General features: G+C 45.0%; 1 protein-coding gene across 1 annotated transcript in view; it reads right to left on the reverse strand.

Moving 5' to 3' along the window:
- Positions 1-7838, reverse strand: part of THSD4 (thrombospondin type 1 domain containing 4) — a 329112-nt gene extending 321274 nt beyond the window's left edge. Inside the window, exon 1 of the mRNA XM_074917120.1 lies at positions 7705-7838. The gene's annotated coding sequence lies outside the window, so the exon portion shown is untranslated. The remainder of the gene's footprint in view (positions 1-7704) is intronic.
- Positions 7839-13192: the final 5354 nt, after the last annotated feature.

Raw genomic sequence — 13192 nt, forward strand, 5'->3', positions numbered from 1 at the left:
GAAATGTCTGAAGAAGTAAGGGAACATAGGAAATTATATTTTTAATGGCTGCTTATCACTACCAAAAAAAAAAAAAAAATCAAAACTGACATCCTGCCTTAACCCCTATGTTTCAACACACGAACAGTATTTCCTGGGCCATCAAAGCTGAACAATACTAACAGTTAATGGTTAACACACTCTATTCTTTTAAATTCTTATGCTGTTCTTGAATTCCACATACAGACCCTGAAGATCTACAAGAGGTTTGCCCCCTGTTCCACACTCACTTCCCCAGTGAATGTAGCTCCACGGAACTACAGGAAAATGAGACAGAGCTTTCATTGCTGACAGATTAAGTAATTGCATCCATTCCATATAATTTATCATTCTTTTAGGCAGCTTGTGTCATGGGATGCCATTTTATTGTAATTATGCAGGGCGGGACTGGACAGGCTCTTGCTTCTCTTTGCCAATCTGATAAGCAAAATAATTTCTTCTTTTTACTTTCGTAGAAACTACATGTTTTAGATAAAAATGACAAAACAAAAATACAAGTATAATATACAGCCAACTAATAGCAGCCTGATGTTACCAAGCCAGGACTACAGCAATCACCTTCGCCATGGAAAAAAATCCCAGACATCTGAAAACTTTCCAAGTCAACATTTACTCAGATTATTGTCAACAGTTTTGCTGAATTTGCCATTTAGAGATAGGTTTGTCCTTCCATGCACTTCTCTCCAGCTAATCCAAATGGAGTATCAGGGGAATCCACTTGATTCAGGATTACAGATTTTTGTCATAGCATATTCAAGTATCCAAGTGACGTTTTTCTCCTGGGGGAGTAGTATTCCATGCTCACACACATCCAAGTGCTGATCCAGCAAGGCCAGGCACAACAAATGTTTTTTACCAAGAAGTAGCTTTCACAGAATCACAGAATCATCAAGGTTGGAAAAGACCTTAAAGATCATCCAGTCCAACCATTAACCTCACATTAACATTTCCCAACTCCATCATATCACTCATATGTCGATGCAACTCTTAAAACACCTCCAGGGATGGAGACTCCACCACGTCCCTGAGCAGCCCATTCCAACGCCCAACACCCCCTTCTGGAAAGAAATGCTTCCTAATATCCAGCCTAAACCTTCCCTGGTGCAACTTGAGGCCATTCCCTCTTGTCCTATCACTTATTACTTGGTTAAAGAGACTCATTCCCCCTCTCTGCACCCTCCTGTCAGGGAGCTGTAGAGGGCCAGGAGGTCTCCCCTCAGCCTCCTCTTCTCCAGACTAAACCCCCCCAGTTCCCTCAGCCACTCCCCAGCAGACCTGTGCTCCAGACCCTGCACCAGCTCCGTTGCCCTTCTCTGGACACGCTCGAGTCACTCAATGGCCTTTTTGTAGTGAGGGGCCCAAAACTGAACCCACTCATCGAGGTGTGGCCTCACCAGTGCCGAGTACAGGGCTCAGATCCCTTCCCTGTCCCTGCTGGCCACGCTAGTGCTGACACAAGCCAGGATGCCATTGGCCTTCTTGGCCCCCTGGGCACACTGCTGGCTCCCGTTCAGCCGGCTGTCAATCAACACCCCCAGGTCCCTCTCTGACTGGCAGCTCTCCAGCCACTCCTCCCCAAGCCTGTAGCGCTGCTGGGGGTTGTTGTGGCCCAAGGGCAGCCCCCGGCATTTGGCCTTATTGAAACTCCTCCAGCTGGCCTCAGCCCATCGCTCCAGCCTGGCCAGGTCTCTCTATAGAGCCTCCCTATCCAAAAGCTTTCATGAAGAGGGGCTTTAAAAAGGGCTTATTTATCCATCCTCTTCCCAAAACAAAAGCAGAGAAAACACATTCCAACCTGGGTATGACGACTCACATAGAAGGCAATGAGCAGGAAACCACCCTACTTCTACACAACATTATGGACAGCATCCTTAAGCTCACAACAAACATTTAACTTTGGGCAGCCTTCTCCTCCTGTTCTTTTATCTCACTAGGCCATGCAGTAACAAAGGACAGACCTTGCCCCACCTCCTGGGTGAGCAAGGTCCAAGGTGTCCCATGAGCCCTGCTTCTATATTGACAGAGACAAATTTGGAAAGATTCTGCTCACTACCAGGTTTCTCTGCTACACTCTATGCCTATACAAGATGAGGTCAATACAACCATCAGACACAGATAAAGAAGTTTCAGAAGTCGAAACTTCTGTTGTCACAACAGTTATGCCTTGAATTTAACAAAAATGGGGTATTTATTGTATTATTGTATCCTATTTATTGTAATATTTTAAGAAGTTTGGGGTTAGGAAAAAAGCATAATTAAATAAGCAAAGTGAGATCAACAAAAATGAAGTAAAAAAAGGTAGCTTTCTGAAGAACTGTATTTCTCTCTATACTTAATCACATATAGCTATACATGACTTGTGAGTTTATAGCAGTCTTAAAGAAAGGGGAATACAGGATCACAGTTATGAACAAGTGGATCTCTGCAGAGTTGAATTTTATCTACCAAGTCTTGTAATTTAAACATAATTTTTTTTGGTACCCAGAGAGTCTCCCAAAGGTCCCAGTTCCAGGAACCAATTATATGACAAGAATACCTCCTGTTAAAAGAACAATTTACTAGCCCTTGTACTGTCAAAGGAAAGACTGCAAACTCCAAGGGCCCCAAAAACATGCTCAGATATATGCATTTTAGCACTGCAGGATTTGTAAGCCAATGTAATGATTCTAGAGCAGACCCACCTCCCATGAGGTAGTACTGCATGCTAACAAACTGCCATTGGACCACAAATACAGCTCCTGTGACCCTGTTAAATGTCACCACCTCATCAGTAAAATTTATTTCCAGACCTCTGAAGCTCAGCCATTTCTTTCCACAAATCAGATGAAGACGTTAAATGTATTTCTGCTGATAAAGCCTCCCTCCCTGCTCCTTTTATAAATACATTATAACTTGTCGATTTGATTCGGTATTCATCAAAATTTGCAATTCTTATGTTGTAGGGCATTCCCTGTTCCTGGTGAAACAGAATTTCATTTTGATTTCTCTTTCACAGACAGTTGTACTGAAGTGATGATATGGAAAAACGTTTGAGGAAAGGAGGGCTCCACACTTTAGCCAGGGCTAAACTCCAAGACTGCAGTCTTATCAACACTTAAAAATTTTCATGTTTAACACCAACTGATTAATGCAAATGAGGAATATGAGCCAATGCCTGAGAACAGTTGCATTCATGTGTTCCATCAAGTCATTCTACGAGCAGAGAATGAGCTTTTACCACAGTTCAGACACAGCACTAGTCCCATTGGGGAAATAAAAAGCACTGCCTGCTTGTAAAACCAGGAGATACACGGAAGTAGCTCCTTACACGTGAATGCAAGCATATCAACAGATATGCTTTAAAGAAATACTGAAATGATGGTTTAAAATGCCACTAAGATTTCATAGCTGAAACCAGTGGTCATTCTTTCTAATGACAAGAGCACAGCACATGGGAATGCCTTGATCCAAAAGCCACTGAAGTTACTGATAACCTTTTCCTTGACTTTATTGGCCCTTAGATCAGAGCTTTAAAGAAAAGAGTCTACAGAAATGATAGAAAAAAAGTAATTTTTTCAAATAAATTTTTCCATATAAGGAGTATGGAATCTTCCTGTGAAGGGAAATTCCAAAACCAGGACCAAAATAAATACTGAAGTGGGATGCCAAGAAGCAGCAGCACAGGACTGATGTGAAATAGCCAACAAGCAAGTCCTTAAGATGTGACTTCAAGAAACACAGTAATAAACCTATGAGGCACATGCTACATAATTTGTTTTTGTTCATATACAATAGATATATTTATTCCAGTGCCTTTTTTTTTTTTTTTTAAGCATAAAGCACTTTGCATGTAAAGTGTCTTCAGGAAATTTAACAGTTGGCCAATATCCTGTAATTATCATACCTGTTCAGAGACGAAGGAAACTGAGCAATAAGACTTGATCGGCAGCACACAGCAGGTCAACGGTAGCGTTAGAAACAGAAGCCCACATTCCAGCAACTTGCACATATATCACCTAACCAACAGATAAGGCTACTTTCTCTCACAAGGATCATACTGAGATCATATCAACACTGAAATATTTCTAGTGCAAGAACAGTTCCTGCCAAGAAGCCCCACATTTAACGCTTGGCACCACCATTTTAAAAATATGTAACGGATGTCTCTAGATGGTGTCGACAAGTCCTGATTGTCGAACTGCAACCAAAATTATGAACACTGACCCATCTCTGGGAATGCCATAACCCTGCAGGGAGAAGCTACACAACTTTGATGTGTGACATGACACTCACAAGTCCCCAAGAGAAAAAAGGGTGGGACAGAATATTCCAGGAGAAGATAACAGAGTTGTTTTAAATTACAGAACTTGCACCTGTTATTGCCAGCTAACACAAAGAACAAAACAAAAAAAAATAATCAGGCAACACTGTAGCACACAGTTTCAGCTCTGCTCCCTTTATACAGAGTAAGATACGATGCCAAATTCAGTGCTCATCAAATCACTCTGTTCATCAGTTTTTTATTTATATCTGCTTAACACCTCCCTAATTAATCTTCTAAATGAACTACTAGGTCATGCATTCTCCCTAAAAATCTAATATACATAAGCAGAATTGTTTAGTGTAATGTATATCCTGAATGCAAGAGAAGATATTTAAATGCAAAACACACAGTAATCTACTCTTACTTAACCTACTATAGATTTACAATTCAATCGCTGATCACATATTTAAGCCACATATATTCTTAACAGAATTAGCTTTACAATTACCTGATTCATCCTCCAAACTGCATTCGTACCAAGTTAAACTGCTTTCTGAAAATAAAAGAACTAATTACTGAACTGTATCTGTGCCTACTTAAGGGAACAAGACTTTCCACAGAATACATTCTGCAGCTAACACTATGACCATCAGAAGCATTTCACAATTAAAAGCTACAAAATGCTTTGCCTGTCTACAGTGGTAGAAGCGATACTATCAAGGTCCAAATTATTTAAGTTAGTCTGATACAGTAAGTTTTCTGCTCTTACTTTTTTCCTACTTGCCAAAAAATAGCAGCCTTCTAAAACTGAAGCTTGTTATGATAATACAACCCTACGGGGGACACAGTTAAAATTGCTTATGCATGACTGACTTTGGAGTTTCCTGGTTTAAGTGCTCTAACCATCAAACCTTAATTTTCTCCAACTCAAAGCCCATAGAAGTCTCTACACTGACCGCATTTAACTGTAGATGACAAACCTGAGTTTTAAAGCAAAAAAATCCAAAGAAAGGATCACTCCTAAGCATCTTCATTTCAGTACAACTGCCACTGTGAGTGGTCTGAATATCATACATCTGATGTCACATCACAAGGAAGTGAGACTACTATGTGGAAAACCAGCTTTTCTGCCATCATTATCTGCACAGAATCACGCACTCAGGCCAATCTAAATCTTCAAGAAGATTCTGTTCATCTTTGATTTGCTTTCAGGCTTTGCGTAATGCATGTTTGCCTAGCACAGTTATTCAGTTTGTTCTGTAGCAAAGGCAAAGGTTTTATATTGCAATCATAAAACTTGTCACTGCCTATCTGCAAACTAATTAATTTTTTGCAATTAAATCTGCTGGAACTCTGAATGAACCTGTTGTATGAAGTGCGAAAAGACAGAAATCTTGCACCATGTGGCACCTCCAACTGCTTGTTAAGAGTCAGGAATCAGAATTTGTTCCTTCAATTCCACTGGAGCTGTTTCAGATTAGAGTCACCATCAGCAAGACCTGGGATTAGCCCTGATCCTAAATAAAACCCGACAAGATTTGTCCAGGGCACAATTATGACAAATAGTCCATGTTTCCTACCCACACTCATTCTGAAGACCTCTACATGATAACCCAAACCAGCTGACCTCTTATGTCTAACCTTGATAAAAATTCTTATTTTACATCACTTTTCTCCTTGAAAGGAGTCTCTCCTAGTCTACTTAACGAGATTCCTGGGGAGAGAGGTGAAGGAGAAGAAAGCATCAAGAATTACAGCTGTCCAATGAATTTCAGCAGTATCAAGTTTCATTTTAAACACCTGATGATACTGAATGGGTGGAAATCACCTCAGCCAGTAGATTACTACGAATTTTACATGAGAAAGAAGTCTGAGTTGGCAGACTACAGCTTGATAGATCAAGTTGGTGAGACTGCATTGGCAGTTCTATACACAGCACTAAATTCAGACAAATTTGGGCTATTTTCAGTTCCTGCTCTTATAACAGAAGACACAAGAAACATGCACATCAGACAGACAGAGTATTAAAGGCCCATATTAAAGGCAACTATTTCATCCATGGCATTATACCCTTGTATTGAGCTACTAACAACTAGTTACTTAACACAGTGGTTTCCGGTTAAAAAAAATGAACCACACTGATTCATCAACAGGTGACCACACAGTGAGTTACAAATATTTCTATTACTTTTGTTGGCTATTCACATCATTGATGCACTGACTTAAATCGGTCATCTCTGCTAGCAGACATCATCATACTGCTACATAACCCACATTGTACTGAAATATTGAATATAACTCTTAGCTTTGCTGATCCCTTGATCAAAAAACATTAAAAAATGAAAAAATACAGGAAAGGGTGATGACGCTGGCAAGAGATATGGAAAAACTCCCATACAAGAAGTGACTAAAAAGCTAAGAACTCTTTACCTTGAAATAATGGATAGCTGAGGTGGACAGATAACAGACAGTCCTGAAATAGCACAAAGACAGTGAGTAGACAAGTATAATTCATTTTATAAGGACTGAACAGTATCAGGAAGCAGGTTTAAAAGAAGCAAAAGGAACTTTTTGCACACAGTAACCGATGGAACTCACTGTTGCCAGGTTTTCTAAACCGTTCATACTTCTAGGACCAAAAAACCATTTGAACGAATTACTGTCAAGGGTCTCAAGGGCTATTAAACACACAAGTGTGGGCACACCGACAGCTGAAAAGAAGTAAAGCTATAGCTGGGGGAGAAAAGGTATTCTGAGATTCCCCTCTGCTAGGGCGAATGCCCCTGCAGCCTGACAACCGGCACGAACACCTCAAGTGCCGCTGGAGTTTCGGCGCAGGAGAGAGCGTAACAAAGGCAGCAGCAGGAGAGCACGAAGAGAAACGCCGGACGCCAAACCCCGTTCACACACTGCACACTGCGCTCAGAGAGACCGAAAGATCTGGCCCAAAACAAGAACAATTGCGACACGCGTTCTCCGTGAGGAAAGCTATTCCCGTCTTCTACTCTCCCATACAAACTGCTGGATTCCGCTCAGGCTACGTGCCGTTACCGCTTCTGGTGGGACACCGAGGCAAAACGAAGCGGCTCCTTACACACCCTCTGGATGCGGCCCCTGGAAACCGAGCGCGCAAGGGAAGCGGCTCCGAAATGGCCACTTACACCGCCAGAGCCGGGCGAACGCACGAGGCGCAGGAGACTCGCGGCGCAGACCTGAAGCCCCCCCACGGCCACGAGAGAGCGAAGGCTCGGCGGGCCACGGCTTGGAGCGCCAGCGCCGGCCAGAGCCGCCCTCCCCGCGGCCCCGCAGCTCCGGCCGTGCCCTCTCCCCGCCGCCCCGGGGCACTGCCCGCACGGCCCCGCCGCCCTGGCCCCGCCGCCCCCGGCAAAGGCGCCGACCCCGCCCGCCCGCCCGCCGCCCACCTGGCGCGGGGCTCCCTCCTCGGGGCGCTGCCGCCGCGGGGGGGGGCGGCCGGGCCGGGCCTCGCCTCCGCGCGCCGCTCCGCGCCGTTCCGCTGCGCTCCGCGCCGGCGTGCCTCGCGGCGCACGTCCCGTCCGGCGGCCGCACGACGAGGCGCTGTGCGCGCGGCGGGGGCGGGAGGGCGGACACCCGCGCGGCCCGCGGCGCATCGGAGGCGGCGCCCCCTCCGCCGGGAACGCGGGAGCGCGGCTGCAGGGCGCCCCGCGGGACCCGAGGCTGCTGCCGGCGGCTCCGGGGCTGAGGGACGGCGGGACCCCGGGACAGCCTCTGCCCCCGCTCCCGCCCGCCGCCCGCGCCACCGCAACGGCGCCGCGCGCGGCCGCGCTGCCGCCACCTGGCGGCCGCCCCGCACCGCGGAGCCGGCCGGGGCTTGCCCGGGCCCGCCCCCCGGTGCTGGGAGGGCCGCCTGAAGGCGGCCGGGGCAGGCGCAGGGGGCCCGCACCTTCCAGCGGCGCGGCGGGGAGGGCGCGCCCACCCCTGCGTGTCCCCGTCCGTCCGTCCCGTCCCCCGCTCCGCCCCGGTACTACCGGCATTCGCAGGGTGTGAGGGGAGCAAAGCCCGCCCGGCCGGACAGGTGCCGGCTGCCCCGGGCGGCAGGGGACGGCCCCCACCCGCGGAGCCGTTCCGCGCGTTTCTAGCACCTACAGCACAGCATCTCCGCCTCGCCCGGAGCTCCTCCGCGGCCCCACGCTGCTTGTGGCGAGGGCACCGGCACGGCCCTTACTGCTGCCCTCGGACGCTACAAGAAAACACGAGAGGGAGAACTGCCACCTTCCTACTCCCTGGCCGGATGAAAGCCCGTCCGCTTCTAGCAAAAAGACAACTAGAAGATAAGGCGTGATTCCCGACAGTATTTGCCCAAAAGTCTGAGATTTGAAACCGAGCCAGTAACAGCAGTACACTGACACTGTGAAGAGCAAGCCACAGGCAGGCATATATGAGGAGGATCTTTCCTTGATAACTTTTCAGTCAGCATCTGAGGAAAAAATTGGATTTGGCTCTCTGTTTCTGCTTTATATTAAGTGTACTGGACCTAAGATCCCTCAGGGCATTTTTATTGAACAGTGCAATAAAGTGTCCAGCATGAGCTGTAAACCTTAGAACCAGATAGACACTGGCAACAGTTCATTGCAACATTTAGTTTTATGCTTTTAAAGAAAAACCCACCCTAAACTATTATTCTTGTGCTGGAACTGTCCCAACCAGGTGAACTGATTTGCTTTAATGCACAGCAAAACAGGTTGTTTTTTCTTGGCAACGTTTTGGGCTCGATTACACTTGAACCCAGCCGCACCAGTAAAAGATGATGTGTTGACTGTGCTATTCATTGCACCAAGAAAACACTCCATTCCCAAGCCCCCTTATAGCAACAGGCTCTAAACAAATGATCTGCTGCAGAAAACTAGCTTTTTCCTGTATGTTCACCGGGCAATTGCTACAGCATAGCACTCCCAAGCAGTTTCAGACGCCTTGTGGGCACCACGGCAGATCTCGGCTGTAAAAAGACAGCTGTATACAGCTGTATGTTAAAGATTTCTCACAGGCAAAGAAAGGCTGCATTATAACTCTAAGAGAAGGGTAGCTGTGCTTCCTCCAAGAGATCAAGGTCTCACTTATAGTAAGTAAATGGGTTTGGACACCACAGGTTTAATCTAAAGATAATTCCTCCAGTCCCTCCTGAGTTATGCTGTGGTTTGGTACCTGTGTCTGTCCTTCAGAAGCTAGACTGAAGCTTGTTTGGCAGTGTTAGACAATCTGGCAGGAAGCAAATGCTGCACTATTCTGGCCAGGATCTAATAAAGTACATCAAGAAGTGACTAACTGCTAAACCAGGTAGCACGTGTGCAAGAGTAGCTCTGGCAGATTACAGTATTTTAGTTCTAATCTCTACTACAGAGTAGGTGCTCTACTTTGTCTACTCTGCCAATTATACAGCTACCCTTTGCTTCTGGGAGATACACAGCTGCGGCCAGATGGACTACAGACTTTCAAAAGCAAAGACCTAAGTACTTAGGTATTAATAAATTAATTAACATACTTAACCAACATGGTGGGATTGCTCTGCTTGAGACAGTTCCTAACTCCTGATATCAGGGAAAGACTACCAAACCTGTACCAGTCTGAAGATTAGCTACCAAACTCTATGAGCCCTCAGGAGGAAAACTTGCTTCTACATTAAGGGAAGCTGAACAACACTAGTCTCCACCCTGGAGGTCCCAAAGGCAGATTCAGACGGGCACTAATAGCATCAGAAAAGTTGGAGCCTTGGTACATTAAGATAGAGACCACAAAGAGGCCTTTTGAAAAGCCAAGAAATGTACACTTGTCACTGTTTTCCCTTCCTGTCTCTTTTGCTGCCTTTACTCTAATTTCCCTAATATCTTTCTTGTTTTCAATTTGACTTTTAGAACGATTGCTCCCTCCCAAGGGCTAATGCAGAGTCCTATCTCTCATGCCTCCACCTCCTCCTCCCCTTGCTGATGAACAGCCTGCATCGTGTTTTCCCAGCAGTGCAAGAGGAAGCTGTTGTCATGCTGCTGAGGGGGAGAGGAGCAACCCTTCCCACACCTTCACTGTGTATCGGAGCAGCTGACACTCAATTTGTTCTGAAGAATTGCAGAGCTACGAGTCTCCCCTTCTCATTATATTGCAATGTTATCTGAAGTCTTTCATGATCTCACATAAGAAATGTGGCTAAGAAAAAAAAAACAAACAATATACTCAGGCTATCGGCTGCTCTTTTCTAAGAGATGGACATGAAGGGGATTGTGAAATGGCATCATTATTTTAAACAGAGAGCAAAACATAAATGCTTGACAGAAAACAGTATTCTCTAGCAGTTTAAATGTATTTTTTTCTTGCAGTAATCCACATAGGAAATGCTTTGTTTAAAGTTTTCATTTTCTACCAGAAGATGCAGTAGAAAATGCATTTGAGGGATGTATCAGCTCACCGAAGAAAGAAAGATCTGGGTGAGGGCAGGAATCAATGTACTTGGACATTTATTCAGCACATGGTGATCCAGCCACACCTTGTCTTCTCCTGTGAGGACAGAGATAGCCACCAGCACCACTCACCCAGCAAGTTTCAAAGACTCAGGTTTGAGATGCAAAGGGAAGCGGGGCATTTTTACTTCCAAAGCTGAAAGACTTCCCTGCCCATGAGCCAGCTCTTTGGCCAGCTGCCTCAGCGAAAGAATAGGAATCTATTTCAGTTAGTTTCATTAAAATTCTTTGGGTTACAGCAGCCTGGGAACAAGACATTAGTGCTACTTTGAAAATTCAGACTAGATTACAGCATAAAATGATAAGACTGTCAAACAGATAACAGGGTAGAACAGGGGTCTGCCCTGAAGGACTGAACTGCTGCTCGTTAGTCATGAAGAATCATCTCGCACTAACAGTGGGAATGAAAGTGTGTGAAAATCCCCATTGGGATAAGGAAGGAAAGAATCTGAGAAAGAAGATCAGATTGTGGTAGAGTAGAAGCTAGAGTTTCCCTCCCTTGAATTGTTTCAGCCACTTATTATTTGTTTCAATACTTCTCTGTGAGCCACTAATTGTCGCAGTGGGATCTTTCTGCTTCATTTCCTTCTCTTTGTGAGAGCAGGCGTCAACATTGCAAAGAGTTAGAAATCTGCTGCCTAGTATATGGAAGACAATGTCAGATTTGCAACATGTCCAGCACAGGTCAGTGGCACAGTTAAGCCTTGGAAAGTGCCTTTTATGCAAGCATTAGATTTCAAGATCTGGGGGGAAAAAACCCACTATCGCAAAACCCAAAAACAAACACACAAAAAATTTAAATGGAGACATGAGTTAGCTTGCTGGCCTGGAAGAAAGACAGTGCAGTCTTACAAGTTTTCTTTTTACCCCTAGATCTATTACTCTTCATGCAGGAGTACTTAGTAGAAAGAGTACGTGACACCAAAGGAAAAGAATAGTAGCTAGCTCAGTTGCAGCATAGTGTTCGTGGTTCACACCCAGAAACCGTGTTCAGAAAAGCCTCCATTTTATGTCTACTGTCTATGCCTTTCCCCAGTGCTGGGTCAGTTGTCCCTGTCAGATCCTTGCCTGCAAACAGCAGAGATGCATGGAAGACAGAAAGTTTTTCAGTTACTATGTCACATTACATAAGTGGGAGCACATGCCTGTTTCATGCTTATTCCACTTTGCATGTGAGAGCGAGTCCCAGGAATGGCACTTTCCTGGGACCTGAAGCCGTTCTGGGCTGTGGTACTGCTGCCTCACTCTTAAGGAAAACTCCACAACAGCACAGCAGGGCGAGCTTACTTTCTAGCCAGACTAAAAAGGACTTTCCCCTTCCTCCTCCATAACAAATACTTCTCTTTGGTCACACTGGAAGACTTCGTATTCTGGATGAGCACCGGCCAGATCATGTGCAACAACAGAGAAGACATCTCTTGCTCTCACTACTGTGATACATATGAACACCTCAGTAGTTTTTTTTACGTGGACATACTCAGTACTTTTTTCCATTGCCTTTTGCTATACACCATCTTTAGTTCCTTAGAGCTAATATTACAAAGTTTGTGTCAAATAACCTGTCTACACATGTTTCCTGCTTAAGCCTTCCTTTTAAATACCTTCTTCACAGCAGGAAATACAAATGAAAGATAAGCAGAAGACTACACAGATTTAGGTGAAGCAAAAGTATGCATTTAGGAAAACATGAGAGCTCATTTGACTGAGTGGCCTTTTCAGCTTGTGTTTCTTATCTTTACTATCTAATAGCAAGACTGTAGACCTACAGCGCACACAGTATGTGCTGTTTTACATTTATTTTCCTTTGTTGTTTCTCAGCTGTGTAATTTAAACCTTCTTTCTTTTACTATATCTGTAACTACAACACATTCTAATATTTACAAATGGCGAGTGACTTGGCACAATATTGGGTGCAGTCTGTCTGCCATCGGAGAGGCATTCACCAAATGGGCCTGCCCGCCTCAAGAGCTGGGAGATCTGAACTGTTTGTTTAAAACTTAACTCCCTCCAAAAATAGCCATGCACAGCTGTAGGTCTACTGACAACTGTTAAATAACTGGAGATTTAGACCAAAACACTGGTTAGAAACCTTTCAGTGAGCAACTAGCTATCCCGTGATAAGTGGGAGCAAAGTGTGCCCAAGTTGTTCAGAAACAAGCAACTAGGAAGCAAGCCACTGTGCTAGGCAGCAAGCCTATTAGTGCTTAATACTGCCATGGAAAAGAGATAAGAACTCAGCTCTTGGACCTTAAAAATTATCATGGACTTTAGCATCTTTCACAGGTTAGAAACTGCACATGACCAGTCACCAACAATCTTTGCCCAAGACATTCTTTATTTCCTCTAGATGCAAAGGGATAGTTACAAAGACCTAATAAAAAAGACTCAATATTTCCTGTATTCTAGCTGAAAGGCAGCTATAAGA

This window comes from Athene noctua, chromosome 13 (genome assembly GCF_965140245.1).
Source record: "Athene noctua chromosome 13, bAthNoc1.hap1.1, whole genome shotgun sequence".
Classification (NCBI taxonomy): domain Eukaryota; kingdom Metazoa; phylum Chordata; class Aves; order Strigiformes; family Strigidae; genus Athene; species Athene noctua.